The sequence below is a fragment of the Gopherus evgoodei genome, chromosome 5 (assembly GCF_007399415.2).
Source record: "Gopherus evgoodei ecotype Sinaloan lineage chromosome 5, rGopEvg1_v1.p, whole genome shotgun sequence".
Classification (NCBI taxonomy): domain Eukaryota; kingdom Metazoa; phylum Chordata; order Testudines; family Testudinidae; genus Gopherus; species Gopherus evgoodei.
The window spans coordinates 85,771,654-85,786,828 of record NC_044326.1 but is presented as its reverse complement, the minus strand read 5'-3'; positions in this window follow the sequence as shown (position 1 = coordinate 85,786,828).

The window sequence follows — 15,175 nt, the reverse complement described above, 5'->3', positions numbered from 1 at the left end:
GAAGAACCAGTTTAAGCTTTGTTGTAGTCACACTTTGTTTGCCTGGACTGCCCAAGACCCAAAAGCTAGTGTAGAAGGAACTCTGTTTGAGTTGTTTTTTTTTAATATACCTTCATGCTGTTTCACATCTGATACTCCTTGATGAAACATAAGAGCCTTGTCCTATAACAGGCTTAATCACAGTGATACTAGCTACAAAAGTGAAATCTTGGAAGAGTGTTGCTGTTTTCATAATGTAATAAAATTAATACTATAATGACAAATAATAATTAATAAATGGTGTGTAATAAGCATGTCATAAAAAACAAATTTTATATTTCCAAGATCACTGCTTAGGTAAGGGTGACAATCCTTGGAAATATTCATTTTTAGGAGAGGTTGTCAAGATTTGACATGTTTGCGAAAGGGGTTCGCGGTTTGTTAAAGTTTGGGAACCACTGGTATAGATATATATCGTGTGATTTGATAGTTAAGTTGTTAAGCATTGCTGTAAGCTATTTTCTCTTTTTACTTTTGATACTCCATGTTTACAACGGTACTTAAACCCTCTACTGTATAATCACATCTATAATGCCAATTTTTAAACAGATTTGTATCTTAATTTTCCTTCTTCTGAGTTATAGATACAACCGTGGTTTAAAAAAAATTCTCCAAACTCTGTAATCATCCACCAGGTGGCAGTGCTTGCATCATATAATAGTCTCTATAGAAATTGCTACAATTTCTCTCCCTGAACAATAGGGATGACTGTTGGAAGATGGAATTTGTTCAATATGCAAACTCCTACCATTCAGCAATTGGCTGGTTATAATTTTGCATGCTGTGCTGTAATCCAGTCTTTAGTTTTGCAGCACAGTGACTTCAAGCTCCTCAGCTTGGAGAGGCAGATTCTAGTTTGAGTGCATTGTGAACATACTGAGCAACAGAATTTAAAAAGTTATATATTATATATAATCCTAGCTTCCTGCTCATTGAATCCCCTCCCCAGTACACAAAGCAATCTAGAGGACTGGTAAGATGATCAGTTCAGCTCTGCCAACCTCATCAACCTAATACAGAATGAGGAGGAATACTAATACTCAGCACTCAGTGTTTTTAAACCATTCAGATTTACCCACAACTGATCCCTAAAAAGTGAATAAATGTTTTGCAGATAGGGGAATCAAAGCACAGAAGAGATTCCTGAGCCTATTGTCAAACTGACACTGCTCTGCTGCTGCTCCCTATTCCTCCAGCCCTGATCTCTTCTACCTAATTTAAAGCTGGCACCACTCTGCTCTTCTTCTATCCCCTCATGGCTCAGATAAGTCAGAGCAAGATTGTTACTCTTACACTGTGTAGTAGGTTGAGGCCCTTAAACTGGCTTCTCCCAGCTGGCCCCTTTAAATTACCTTCACCTAGTTCCTCTCAGGTTGGCAGCAAAATCCTTCTGTTTATTTGAAACAGAACTTCATCACCAAGTCTTTTTCTCTCAGGCATCTCTGCTGGAGTGCAGCCTTCTAATCTTCCTCCACCATTTGGAGGTCAGATCAATCCACCTCAATACTTTCTCTCCTTGCTCAGGAGAGGTCATAAGGTAAGCAGTCCTTCTGCTATAACTTCTCACTCAGACTGAATCTCCTGACCTCCCAGTCTGCTTGGTTTCTGTAGTGACTTGGTCCTCTAGCTAAGTAGTTACAGAGAAAGTTCACCCCTCCCATGCTTGGTAACTCCAAAACCACCCACGCAGTCTCTTCTACCCCAGTCTCAAGCTGGACCCAGCCCCACCTTCCTGCAGATCTAGCTTCTCTTCTTAGGGTACGTCTACACTACCCGCTGGATAGCAATCGATCTATCAGGGATCGATTTATTGCGTGTACTGTAGATGTGATAAATCGATCCCCGACCGCTCTCCCATCAACTGCTGAACTCCAGCTCAGCGAGAGGTGGAAGCAAAGTTTACAGGGGAGTCACAGCGCACGAAGACGTGAAGTAATTTTAATTCGATCTAAGCTATATCGACTTCAGCTACGCTATACTCATAGCTGAAGTTGCTTATCCCACACCCCACCCATGCCAATGTAGACCAGACCTTAGTGACCCCTACATTCCCTTGAGTCTCTTCATACTTTCTATTTACATCAATTCCCAAGGCTTTTTGTATCTGTTCCCCGATTCTCCCAGGCTTGTCTTATCTCTACACCCAGATGGTCTGATTTAGCTACACAGTTTGCCTGTCATGTGACCTTGCTCATTTTCTCACCGGAGGCGGCCAGCTAAGTGCGTAACTGGTGGGATTAGACCCATCACCCTTTCAACAGTCAATCACCATGTCACTGGGAAAAGTTCACACGTAAGGTGTATTTTGATTTCCCATTCCCTTTAGCCTCTCTTGCAAAATGTTCTTATGATGGATATTCTAAAAGCAGAAGACAGAAATATTAACCTAAGTGTTTAAATAGGACAGGCAGAACTCTAAAAGAATCCCAGGTCTCCAGTAAGTAGGCAGAGTACAGGCAAAAGTTCTGGATTATGCCTAACAAGAAAAAAGTCAGAGGTCTTGTCATGGCATAATTCCCCACTCTGAACCTTAGCGTCCAAAAGATGTGGTACCAGCATGAATTCCTCTAAGCTCAGTTACCAGCTTAGTACTTGTAGCACTGCCACCAACCAGGAATTCCAGTGCCTGATACACTCTGGTCCCCCCAAAACCTTGCCTGGGGACCCCCAAGATCCAGACCCTCTTGATCTTAACACAAGGAAAGTAAACCATTTCCCTCACCCTTGCCTCTCCCAGGCTTCCCCTCCCTGGGTTACCCTGGAAGATTGTGGGAGACCTCGGCTACCCCTTAATGCCATGGCTTATGAAACCATACACGAGGAAATTTGAAAGCAGCAAGGAGTGGCTCAACAACAAGCCGAGCAAGTGCAGAATGACTGCTGAGTGTGCATTTGGTCATTTAAAAGCCCACTGGACTTTGCCGTTGACAATATTCCTGTGCTTATAGGCACGTGCTGTACGCTCCATAATATTTGTGAAGGGAAGGGTGAAAGCTTCTCTCAGGGCTGAACCTCAGAGGCTCAGTGCTTGGAGGCTGAGTTTGAACAGCCAGAGACCAGAGCTATTAGAGGTGCACAGCACGGGGCCATAAGGACCCGGGATGCTTTGAGGTAGCAATTTGAAGCTGAACGCCACTAATATTTGTTGTTATGATCAGGATTGCAGTGCTTGTAATGCTAGGAGGTGATTGGTGCACATGATGTAAGAAAGGGCCTTAACATAATTGTACGTTACTTTGCAGTGCTCTTTTTGCTTTCATTTAATAGAATAAAGATTGCTTTCAAACAAACAATTCTTTTACTGAAAAACAACCAGAGGAGAGAGTCAAACAAAAAAATTCATCAGCATGGATAGGGATGGGGAAAATGGAAGGTCTAAAGAGGAGGAGGGGTCCTGGGATGGCTACAGATTTCTGTATGTCCAGGGATCATACCCAACCTTCTCCTTTGGAGCACGATGCAGTGGGTGCTGTACTTCAGCAGGGTCAAACTGCACATGGATAGGTGTTGAGTGCAGCGGGTATTGGAGTCCACACTGCTGGACTGTGAGGAGGGAGGAGTGGAATGCTGTGGGTAGAGAACGGAGCAGGAGCTTGATAAGAGTGTGTTCGCGGGGGGGGGGGGGGGTGGAGGTGCGCATGGGAAAGAGTTTTGAGACAGCCATTGCAGGGGAGGGTGGGCATGGAGTTGCTTGGTTTGAAGAGCTAATATTGCCTGGAGCATGTCTGCTTGGGGCTCCATAACTGTTAAGAGTCGCTCCGTGGCTTCTTTCTGGTGTGCCATGTTCTCCTTTTGTTCTCTCTTCTCACTGTCCTGCCACTCCTTCAATTCCTTTTTCTCAGCAGCGGAGTGCATCATAACCTCATGCATAAAGTCCTCCTTAGTTCTTCTTGGATGCTTTCTAATTCTTTGCAACCATTCTGCACCCATAAAAAAGTGGGAGGCTATGCTCCCAAGGTTATCTCTGTAAAGTTTAAATGCAACATTTTACAGAAGCAGTATTGTTTGCAACACAGACAATACTGTTTCAGTGCTTTTAAAACACAGCCAGTAGTCACACACCTGGTCACCAACTGGCTGACACCAGGCAAGCACACAAGCCAGAAGATGCCCAAAATGGTGACTGGCCACAGGGGCAGTGTAAATCACTATTCCCAGACCCTGCTGTACACTGGGCATGTGACTCTTCGGCACTTGGAGAGAGCCAGCATGGGGGGGGCACTGATAATCATGCCTGTCCCCACACTTTCACCAGGAGGTGATCATTGGGGAAGATTTCATTGCTGAGGGTGAGCAGGGAATCAAGAGAGGGTCTTCTCCAAGCCTGCGGCTTCTGCCCTGGCCCCTATGGGGCTAGCCTGTGTGCAGCAGTGGTGCCACCCCCTCATGACAGAAAGTGGCACAGGAAAGTTACTGTTAATGGGGCAAGAAACAAATCAGCTCTGCCAAGGAACCTGCAGGTGTGGAGATACCGGGCAATCCTCAAGAGTTTCTTGGAGATCTCTGAGGTAGATTCCCATGAAGTGATGGAGTATATCAGCTTGTTTTGCCGCTCAAACTAGGCATGAGGGGGGAGACAAGCCTGCTTTCTGCAACCCTCCTGTCCCCAAACAATTCATTTCACAATTCCCAAAATTAAATCCACTTACCAGGCGCCTCCTCTCTTGTTTGTGTTTCACCAAGATCCGACTGCTGTGACTGGCTAGGCTCCTCCGGGATAGAAAAGAGCTCCTGACTGCATGCATCTCTGGCCTCTGAGCCATCCTCTGCCTCTGGTTCCCCCTTCCCCTCTTCATCCAAGATTGTCTCCTCCTGGCTCGGTCCACTCTCGACTGGCAATGAAGCCAACAAAGTATCCACAGGGGACTCTGCAGTGGAGGAGGGGTCACCACAGAGTATCATGTCCAGCTCTTTGGTGCTGCGCCCCCGAGCTGCTCATTCTTCAGAATGGCTGTTTGCCTCCCGCATCTTGTGGCAGGCATTCCACAGCTCCTTCACTTTGACCCTGCACTGCAATGTGTCCCAGTCATGGCCCTTTTATATCATGCATCTAGAAATCTGTCCACATATATAATTCGGACAGCTAGAACACAGCTGTGACTGTACTGCCTCTTCTTCCCAAATGCCGATGAGGTCCAGCAGCTCAGCATTGCTCCAAGCAAGGGATTGCCTGGTGCGTGGAGCAGGCATGGCCACCTGGAAAGATCCGCTGAGCCAACTGCACATATCACCGAGCAAACAGGAAGGGGACTGTCAAATTTGCAAAGGAATGTTTGGGGTGGGGCTGATAGTTGGTCAGCTGAGGACAGGGCAGTAGAGTTCAAACTGATGGCCAGAGGTGAGAACAGACATTGTGGAACACCTCCTGGAGGCCAATCACAGTGCTGTAATCACCACAGAGTCTACACCGGCACTGCAGTGCTGTAGCCATGGTGCAGAAAGCTCTACGCCTCTTGTCGAGGTGCTTTTTTAGAGCACTCCATCTGCGCAGTTTCTGCGCACTAAGCGGCTTGGCAATGTGTACACCTTGGAGTTACAGTGCTCAAAGCTGCTTTACTGTGCAGAAACTTGCCAATGTAGATGGGGCCTTACAATGAAATCCACAAAACCCAATATGCTAGGCTGGCAGCTGCCTAAATAATTTAGTGGGAGATGCTAAGGAGAAGGTTGTGTCCTAAGCCTTGCCTCTCTCATAAAGATAGGCACCTAAATCTGGGCTGAAGGGAGGCAATTATCTCTGCTAGCAATCCAAGAACCCCTCCTCTTGGGGTCAGGTGGCTTAGGAGCCTCAGTTGTTTGAGAGAAAGAAAGAATTAGACACCTGGCTCCACACAAACCAGCAGCAGGAGGATGTGGTGCCACCCACCTTATAATTTGCAATCCAGTGGTTAGAGCACCTACCTGGGATGTGAGAAATCATGGCTCAGTTTCCCCCTATGCCTAAAGGGGAGCGGGGGGGAGGGGGGACAGAAGGATTTGAACAGGCCTTTCCCACTTCTCAGGAGCACGATCTAACCACAGAGCAATGGGATAATCAGATGTGGTGCTCCCTTAATCTCTCCTATTGAAGCTGTTCCACCATATGTAAGTCATTGGATGAGAGAGAATAAAATAAATATGACTGTGCCCAGGTGGGTATCCTAGCCACCAGGTTAGTGGGAGATCCCAGCTCCAGTCCCTGTCCATCAACGACTCACACACCCAGGTGAGTAGTCTAACTACTGGACTAAAAAGGCTTATAACAAAGGCAACTACCTTCTGTCAGATTCTGAATGGGCCCCAACCCAGTAGACAGCCTCTGAACACGCCTACTGGATCAGGCCCAACATGCACATTAGGTGGGCAAATGCCTCTCTTCTCCCAGGTCATGGATCACCAACGGCGGCTCCAGGCACCAGCACTCCAAGCGCATGGCTGGGGCATCAAGCCAGGGGGGCGTCCTGCTGGTCCCTGAGAGGGCAGCAGTCAGGCTGCCTTCGGCGGCTTGCCTGTGGGAGGTCCACTGGCCCCGCAGCTTCGGCGGCAGGTACGCCGAAGATGCAAGACCAGCGGACCTCCTACAGGCAAGCCGCTGAAGCCGCAGGACCGGGGACCTCCCACAGGCAAGCCCTCAAGGCAGCCTGCCTGCCGTGCTTGGGATGGCAAAAAAGCTAGAGCCACCCCTGTGGATCACTGAGGCTTAGACAGGATATTGGACATGGGGACTGATGCCTGAGGCGGAAACTTAGCAGCAGTTGAAACTTGTAGGCACAGAGGGAGTTTAAGGACCCACAGCATTTGGCAGGAGTTTTGTAGCTCAGAGTGGAGTTTAAAACTGAAACTGCAGCACCCTAGGTCTGGGGTTTAGGCATCTAAATACATTTGTGGATCTGGGCTAGGCAGCTTACCAACCTACATGCAGAGTCAAGATGGGGCTTTCACCTGGAAACTCTTTAGAGCAGGGACCATGGCCCAGATCCCCAAAGCATTCCTCATTAACATTTAGATCACCACAGAATTCAGACTATGATCTTTAAGACTTGTGTGTCAAATTAAGCATGCATTTATGTGTTCACAGGATCAAGGCCTAAACTGGTCACTATTTCAACTTTGAAAAAACAAATGCAAGAGCCCTGTGCTGCTGCACATTGGTGCAAAGAGGTTTCCTTAACATTTGACTAAAGTAGGGTGTGTTTATATTAGCTTTTTACCAAGAATGCAAGTGGCCATGTGATTTTGCTGACTGAGGGGCCTGTATGCTGACCCACAACTAAGGCAGCTACAGGTAATCAGTGAAAGGCAGAGGGAACTGAAAATTATTTCCTAGTGAAAGATGTGCAATCTGAAAGACCCTTGTATTCAAAAGTTTGTTGTTGGAAGTTGTCAATGAGAATGTTTGGAAGAAAAGTAGTATTAGGAAGAGAAATGGGCACAGGCTTGGAGCCAGGGAATGACACCCTCTTACTTGCACAAGTTTCAAACCAGTGAAAGGCTGTTGACTTTTGTTTCCTCTAATTTCTCAAATAATAAGAAATAAAAAAAAAACCTCAGTGAATTTGCAAAAAAATCATATTTTCATGAAAAGGTTTTCAGCAATTTCACCCAGCTCTACTCCAGGGCATTATTATTTGCATGCCAACACACACCCAAGTTCATAATATTGGTTTCCCTTTTCTGAACGGTCCACGCTCCTTCCCCCATACTTTTTTAGGATAGGAAGAGTATACGCTTACAGTGGTGAATAGAATGCAGACACCTCACGCCCATCGAGCATGGATACAAATATCAGTGTATACAGTGAGGCACTGATTATGACACTCTATTCTACTTGCCTACACACAACTGAACCCTAGGATATATACCCTATATGGCTCTCTATAAACCCAAGTACCATCCCTGTCTACAATGGTAGAAAAGAAGGAAGTTAATGTGCACGTTGGGTACCCCTGCCCTAAACGCATCCAGTATCATATTTAACAACAAAATAACTTTGATAACTTTAAGTAGAGATTGTAATGTGTTACAAATGAGTAGTGCAATACAGTTAAAGAAAGGTTTCTGAATTTTCCAATTTTCTAGTTCATTCAGTTTAAGTAAAATATGACACTGCAAATTGCTAAAAAAAAAAAAAACCTAACGGTAGCATTGCATTACTGCAGTCCATCTAACAGGCAGACAAATAAAAACCCTGTACATGTTATGCTATATCTGCACACAAGTTAAAATAGGATACATTCTACATGCACATTAACTTCTTTCTTTTCTTAATAATAATGTGCTAGCACGCTTTGATAAATTGGATACTCTGAAATCCATGGCATATTTGTTTCACATAGATTGGATGAAGGTAGATAAATGTTCTGTATCTAACTCACAACAGTCCATATAGCAAAGGTGGGGTAAATTGGGTTTTCTGCCTCGTGGGAAGGGAGGATGAGAAGTGATGTCTCTGGACCATAAAAGGAAAATAAAGTGTGCTGTATATATTGTAGTTTCTGCTATACTGAGGAAGAGTCAAACATCTGGTGTGCATGTGGAGGGTAAGGGATGCTGGGGTCTCTTAAAAAGAATATGATACATTATATTCATACTTGCGGGGGGGACGACAATTGAGTGCCATCCTGCAAGAAACAGGGCCGGCTCCAGGCACCAGCTTATCAAGCAGGTGCTTGGGGCGGCAACTCGGAAGCGGGGTGGCACTTTTAGGTATTCTGCGGCAATTCGGCGGAGAGTCCCTCACTCCTGCTTGGAGCGAAGGACCTCCCGCTGAATTGCTGCGGATCGCGACCGTGGCTTTATTTTTTTTGGCTGCTTGGGGCATTAAAACCCCTGGAGCCAGGGCTTGTTCTGTTCCCACTGAAAACCTAAATACAATTACTAGCTAAACCATACAAAGCTAAGAGTTCAAACACAGATGCCTGGTCCCTAAGTACCAAAATCATATGTAGTTACCATCTCAGGTGAGAGGAAAAACTCCATTACAAGAGTGAAGTGTTAAAGAACTTGTATTTTCACAGTACGCCAAACCCAGGCACCAGGGAAACAAACTGGTAGTGCACACCAGAATCACATCCACCCCCACCTCCAGATGAGTCCATGTTTCCCAGGCTGCTCTAGTTTCACAAATTCAGCCTCACGCAGGAATAAAAGCTGTGGATTTTGTCAGGGGGTATTGAGTTCTGCAAGCAAAATGCCTTAGGAAATATAGTCCGAATGTACAACAGTGCAGTCACTAGTGTGCCTAGTTTCAAGATGCAACTCGTGGTCCCTGCACCAGACTTGATCTGCTGCCTGGAGTGGAAGGGTATAGGGCCATGGCCGTGCTCCAGCACTGTAGTTTAAAATAAATAAAGTGGCAAACTAATCTAAATTCTCTATTCCCCAAAAAGAAATGGGTAAACACCATATTCCTGAAATAAGACACAAAAACTCAGTTTACTCTTGACTACACTACTGCCATACCCACTTTATAGAATCTAGAGTTGCTAATATCACCATAACCGGGCATAAGTCTTATGCTGACCCTTTGTACAGAATAAATGTCACCCTCAAGTTCAAAAATTAAGGTTAGAGTTATGTTGCAGCAGTGTGACTACTTATTGAGCATCTCTTCATGGCCAGGGGTCACTTTACAGACACTTTAGCCCTGTTAGTCCCCTCTTGTAGACTCCTTATGCATACCAGAGTCTCTGTTATGTCTTACAGCACCCCTTTCTAGGGCTAGTTTAATATCAAAACAGTTCATACAGACCTCAAAATCCTTAACCAAAACAATCCTCATCATAAAGTCCAAAATCATAGCTCAACAGTTCATACTTAGCTCCATTTCTTCAGTCACATCTAGGGCACTTTGTCTTCCAGTCTGTTCCACCCAAAACCAGCAATCCCCAATGCTTTTTGGATAGCATTTAGCCCCGTGATCCTACTTCTTTCTCCTCACTGTTGAACTTCTCTCAATCAAACACACACATGCTTACGTCCTGATGTCTTTTATATTTGAATTAGCTGATTCCCCTCAGATGAGGTTCATATTGTAATCAAAGGCTTAGCCCCAAGCTCTCCAGCCCAAGGGCAAACCATCCTGTTATACCTTTGCATATCTGGTAAGAGAATCCTAGCCCAGTCACAAAGTGTTGCCAACCCTTACAACTTTAGTGCAAGTCTTATAGCATTTGATTATTTTGCTTAAAGCCCCAGCTATCAGAGGTGATTATGAAAGAATTTCAGTTTTCATTTAAAAAACAAAGTAAGTTTCTAACCCTCGTGCTTGTGGATAAAAGCCTTAAAACATGAACTGGGCATATCCTAATGGCTCAGAAACCAGAAGGCAAATAAGAGTAATCTAAGACTTCTTATTTTTAAAATTTCATGCTTAAGTCAATTTTATTATGAGGATCTCACTCATGATTGTTTAACACTTGAGGTTAGCAATACTGCTCTCTCACTCCTATTTGCATAGCACTGGGCTAGTCACTATCTAAGAAAATAAAGCATATAAATATATTATCTGAAAAATGTTTACTAAAGTCTCTAAGCCCCTTCACATTCTGGTATCTTACAAGTGTCAATCTAGAATGTGTTACATATTTCCCCCTGCTGTCACACACACACACTCATAACAGCTAAAATAGCACCCATAAGTCAGAGTGCAGGTAGTGAGCAATGTTTCCTGTTCACTTTCTTCTTGTGGGTACTTCCAGGGCATCTGAGCAGACAGCTAAAGCTTATTCTTCCCTTCTCTTGCTCCCACGTGCCTCTCAGTACAGTCCAGTGGAGAGGAATACAGGACAGCCACTTTCTGGGCCAGAGCAGCAACATATTTCATTCCCCAGAAGCAGCCATGGTATAAGAGGAGACAGGATTGCAAAGAAAAAAGGAGAGAAAGAAATGAGGATTAGATTGAACCAATGTGGGTAGACTGCAAAGGGAAAGAGGGTGGGGGGAGAGAAGGGTCAGGAGGCAGGGAAAGAGAAAGACAATAATAATAAATTAATTTTAAAAAGACTGGCAGAGGTAAAAAGAAAATACTGCAGGGACAAACAGGGATTGGTATGTAGACTGCAGAGGACTGGGACTCAGAACTCCTGGGTTCCATTCCCATTTCTGCCATTGACTTGCTGTAGATCTTTGGAAAAAGATCACATCACCTCACTGAGCTCAATTTATCTCTCTGTAAAATGTGGTTATAATATTGGCCTTCTTTAGAAGTAGATGAAAGCACTTTAATATCCTGGCATGGAAATGCAGTATCATCCTTAGAGCTCTGTGTCTGTCACAGAGGTTACAGAAGTCACAGATTCCGTGACTTTCCATGACCTTCGTGACTTCTGCAGCAACCAGTGTGGCTGACCCCAGTGCCACCCAAGCAGCTGACTTCAGGACCAGCTGCTCAGGTGGCCCCAGGGCCAGCCACACCCACCGCTGCTGGAGCAGCTCTGCAGTCAGCCACTCAGGCGGCCTCACAGCCAGCTGCTGCTCAGGCAGTCCCAGGAAGCTGGCCCCAGGGACCGCCTGAGCAGTGGCCAGTGTGACTGGCCCTGGGGACCGCCCAAGCAGCAGTCCCTGCGATGGCTGGAGCAGCCACTGCTCTGAAGGCCCCTGGTAGGAGTCCCCAGGCTGGGGGGAGTAGCTGCTGCTCTGGAGGCCCCTGGCAGCTGATGCCGCTGGCCCTGGACTCCCCCCTTCCCTGTAGCGCCCTCCCCCCCACAAGATTTAGTCAGGGGTATTTATAGTATAAGTCATGGACAGACCCGGGGCTGTGAATTTTTGTTTACTGCCTGTGACTTGTCATGACTTTTACTAAAAATACCTGTGACTAAATCATAGCCTTAATCATCATTAATGTATTGTTATATAGAAGGGACAGGCTAAATTAAAGAGGTTGTCCATTTCATATACTCACAGCCACAAAAAGGTCACTCAAGAAGCTTCTTAGGTCTTGATGGCTATGCTGCATTATTAACAGAGTTGCCAACTCTTGCAATTTTATTATAGATCTTGTCTTTTACAGGGGTAAAGCCAAGGTTTTTTTATTTGTGAAGGCTAGAGTTAAAAAATAATAACTGTTGAATATCACTTTAAGTAGTTGTGTACTATGACTAAATTGATCCACTTATCATAAAGTGAGATAATTGAGCTTTTGTTCTAAACTCAATGTTTTCTTTATTAATGCAATCCCTACATTTTTAGGCAAGAATAAGCCCAGTTGTCTTTGCCTGTGATTTAGTGTTTTTTGGAAGGTCCTGGAGTCACAGGATTCAGAGAGGATCTTAGCTTTTATTTTAAAAAGAAAGGACATGTCTAGTCTTCATGGTTTCAGAGTAGAGCTTAAAATCATGAGCTCTAAAGGCCCAAGAATCCAATTTTGTTTTTTTTGTTTTTTTAACAAACAAAATTGGATTCTTGGGCTTTTAGAGTTATTTTTTAAAACAAACAAACCACACTTTTAATCTAATCTCGTGATTTTGGAGGCCTGACTCATTATTTTTGAACAACTGGTGTTGACAATACCACATTAAGCAAGACTAGAGAAATGGTATTTTTTTCCCAGGAGCACACTATAGGGAGGAAACTAGTAAAACTCTCACAAGTGCAGTAAATGTAATAATTCCACCTTACAGGACATTTCATGGCAGTTAATGCCTTGCATGGAGGGCCTGAGAGCCTGCATAGTAGCCGAGAGGCCTTAAGCTAGTCATGATATTAAGTAACTGCCAGGAAATACCTGAATCAATGGCGATTATTGCCATTGTTTTGTCCCCAGAAACCTTTATAAGCTTATTATTGAGCTTTGATCATGCTACCTAAAAGACATTGCCATGGAGGTGTCTGTTTAATAATATCTGCTATGGTAACAATCAGAAAGTAGCATTCTGCTTTAGGTGCTCTGTTTATAATTATATTAAAATTGTTGTCAAACAGTGAACAAAAGGAACATTGCTATTTACTATTGGTATGGCAAAATATTTGTACAGGCTGCTTTGGAAAAAAATTAGGTAAGTTCTCTTCTCTGGGGAGTTTACAGGCATCCTCAGACAAAATCAGAAACCTGTATATGGGACAGCAGTGCAAAAGCAACAAGACATGGATGTATAATTAGTGGGATGATCAATCTTATCTTTCTGATGTATCGAATGTATATATTATGACTTGGTTTTGGTACCATGTGCCCTTTAATAGGAAGAAGTCCTCCTGTGCTTGTAAAAAAAATTACAAAAAAGTCTGTATTAAAGTATTTTACACTCAGAAAGGAAGAGTTGATGGGAATCTGAAGAAATCAACCACGTAACTAAGTTAAACTACATGTTCAAATAGTACACACTGAATGTACAGTGTACATTCAAACGTACACACTGAATGTACACAACACCACCTAATATATATATGACATGTGATTTAATACAGCAGTTATAACAACTACAGACTTTACAGCATTTTCTTCAGCAGGTCAGATTGCAAGTTTACCTATTCTTAACTAAAACTTTGCAAAACTTTACCTGCCAGAGTGAGTAACGTTCCTTGACAGGAGAGTAAAAACTGATTTGTTTCTTTGTCATTAATCCTTATAGAAAAAGGCAAATGAATAGACTGTCTAAACTATTACATTTTCAAAACAATTTCCCAGCATTGTTTAATAACAGTTTTGTGAGCACCAACTCTGGGGTGGTTGTACATAAATTATGGACAGAAGGATCCTGCAGACAGCCCTTTAAGAGTTCAGGGACGGCTGTGCCTCCATGCTTTATAGATGTACCTAAGTTGCAGAAATTAATAATGTAAGTCTTTTGAAAGCTGTGAATTTTTATAGTGGTTCAGCAGAGATATTTAATACAGATGATTCTCTAATTGTGATACACTGAGGTAATTCCATGTTCAGCGAGCACAAACTCATATTTCCAGCTATGCAACAAGTGTTAACTAACATGCAACATGTAGAAAATAATGCTGGCTAACTAAAGGCTAATGCTTATTTATTTACTAGCATTTTTCTGCCTGTCTATATGCACATATGCTTTTTTAAAGGCAATAGAGGGGAATATATTATATACACGAATTACAGAGAAAGTGATTTTAATGGTTGGAATAAGGGTCTTGGAGAGGAGTCAGGACTCTGGATTCTATTCTCAAGACAACAACTGACTGTGTGTTACTTGGCCAAGTCACTTAACCTCTCTGTGTCTCCTTTTACACATTGTAAAATGACGATAAGAATATCTTCGCATAGCACCTCAGGGATGTCCTGAGGATTTGATGTATTATTCACATTTATAAGCATGATAGATGAAAGTAAGTAATTACAAGAAACCATTCAAATTTAGGGCATTTAGAGAATCCCAATTTAGGGCATTTAGAGAATCCCAGGGGCTCTCCCAGGAACTGCAATGGGGAAAGGAGCTGAACATGGGGCCACCGGGCAGCCTCACATCTGCAGCTCCTCTGGTGTAGCTGTACCGCCCCCTGCCCTGTCCTCCAGCAGGGATGCTGTACAGGCAGAGGAGACCCTGCATGGAAGGGCTAGGGGCAGTACAGCTGTGCTGAAGGAGTTACCAGCATGGGGCTGCCCAGCAGCCCCATGTTCTGCTCCTCCTGTGTCTTTCTGGTATGCCATACTACCAGCTATAAGTATCTTGCAGGTATGGCATACCGTACCACACTGCCCTACGTGCACTGCTGGTAAAGGGCATGCAGAGCTTATTTTAAAAAAGAAAAGTAGTGGAGAATGCTCTACAATCAGAATTCTGACCATGTAAGCTTCAGAGATTTAGAGCAGGTCCTGCATGGGGGCAAATCCTATTGCCCAGAAGAACTTAGGATCAACTGTGCAAGGACCTCATCAAGTTGCCCACACCCTCCACTCCTTCTACAGATTTTAACCACCAGAGAGGGCAATCCAGCTCCACATTTATCAGTTCCCTTTGCTTGCGGTGCTTTCCTTTTACCAGACATTGCTAGATTTTCTCTCTTCAGGGCAGAGTAGAGTTCACCTACATCCTCCTAGGTCTTTCTTTGACATAGAGTACATCAAAGGTAGACCATATGAAACTTGGCAGTACATCCTCTTTTACACATTTACCTACCAGCAACAGTCTCTCTTGGTAACAAATCACTGACAGTTTTATTGCTATTTCAAAATATTAGCAAAGGAACAAACAACATA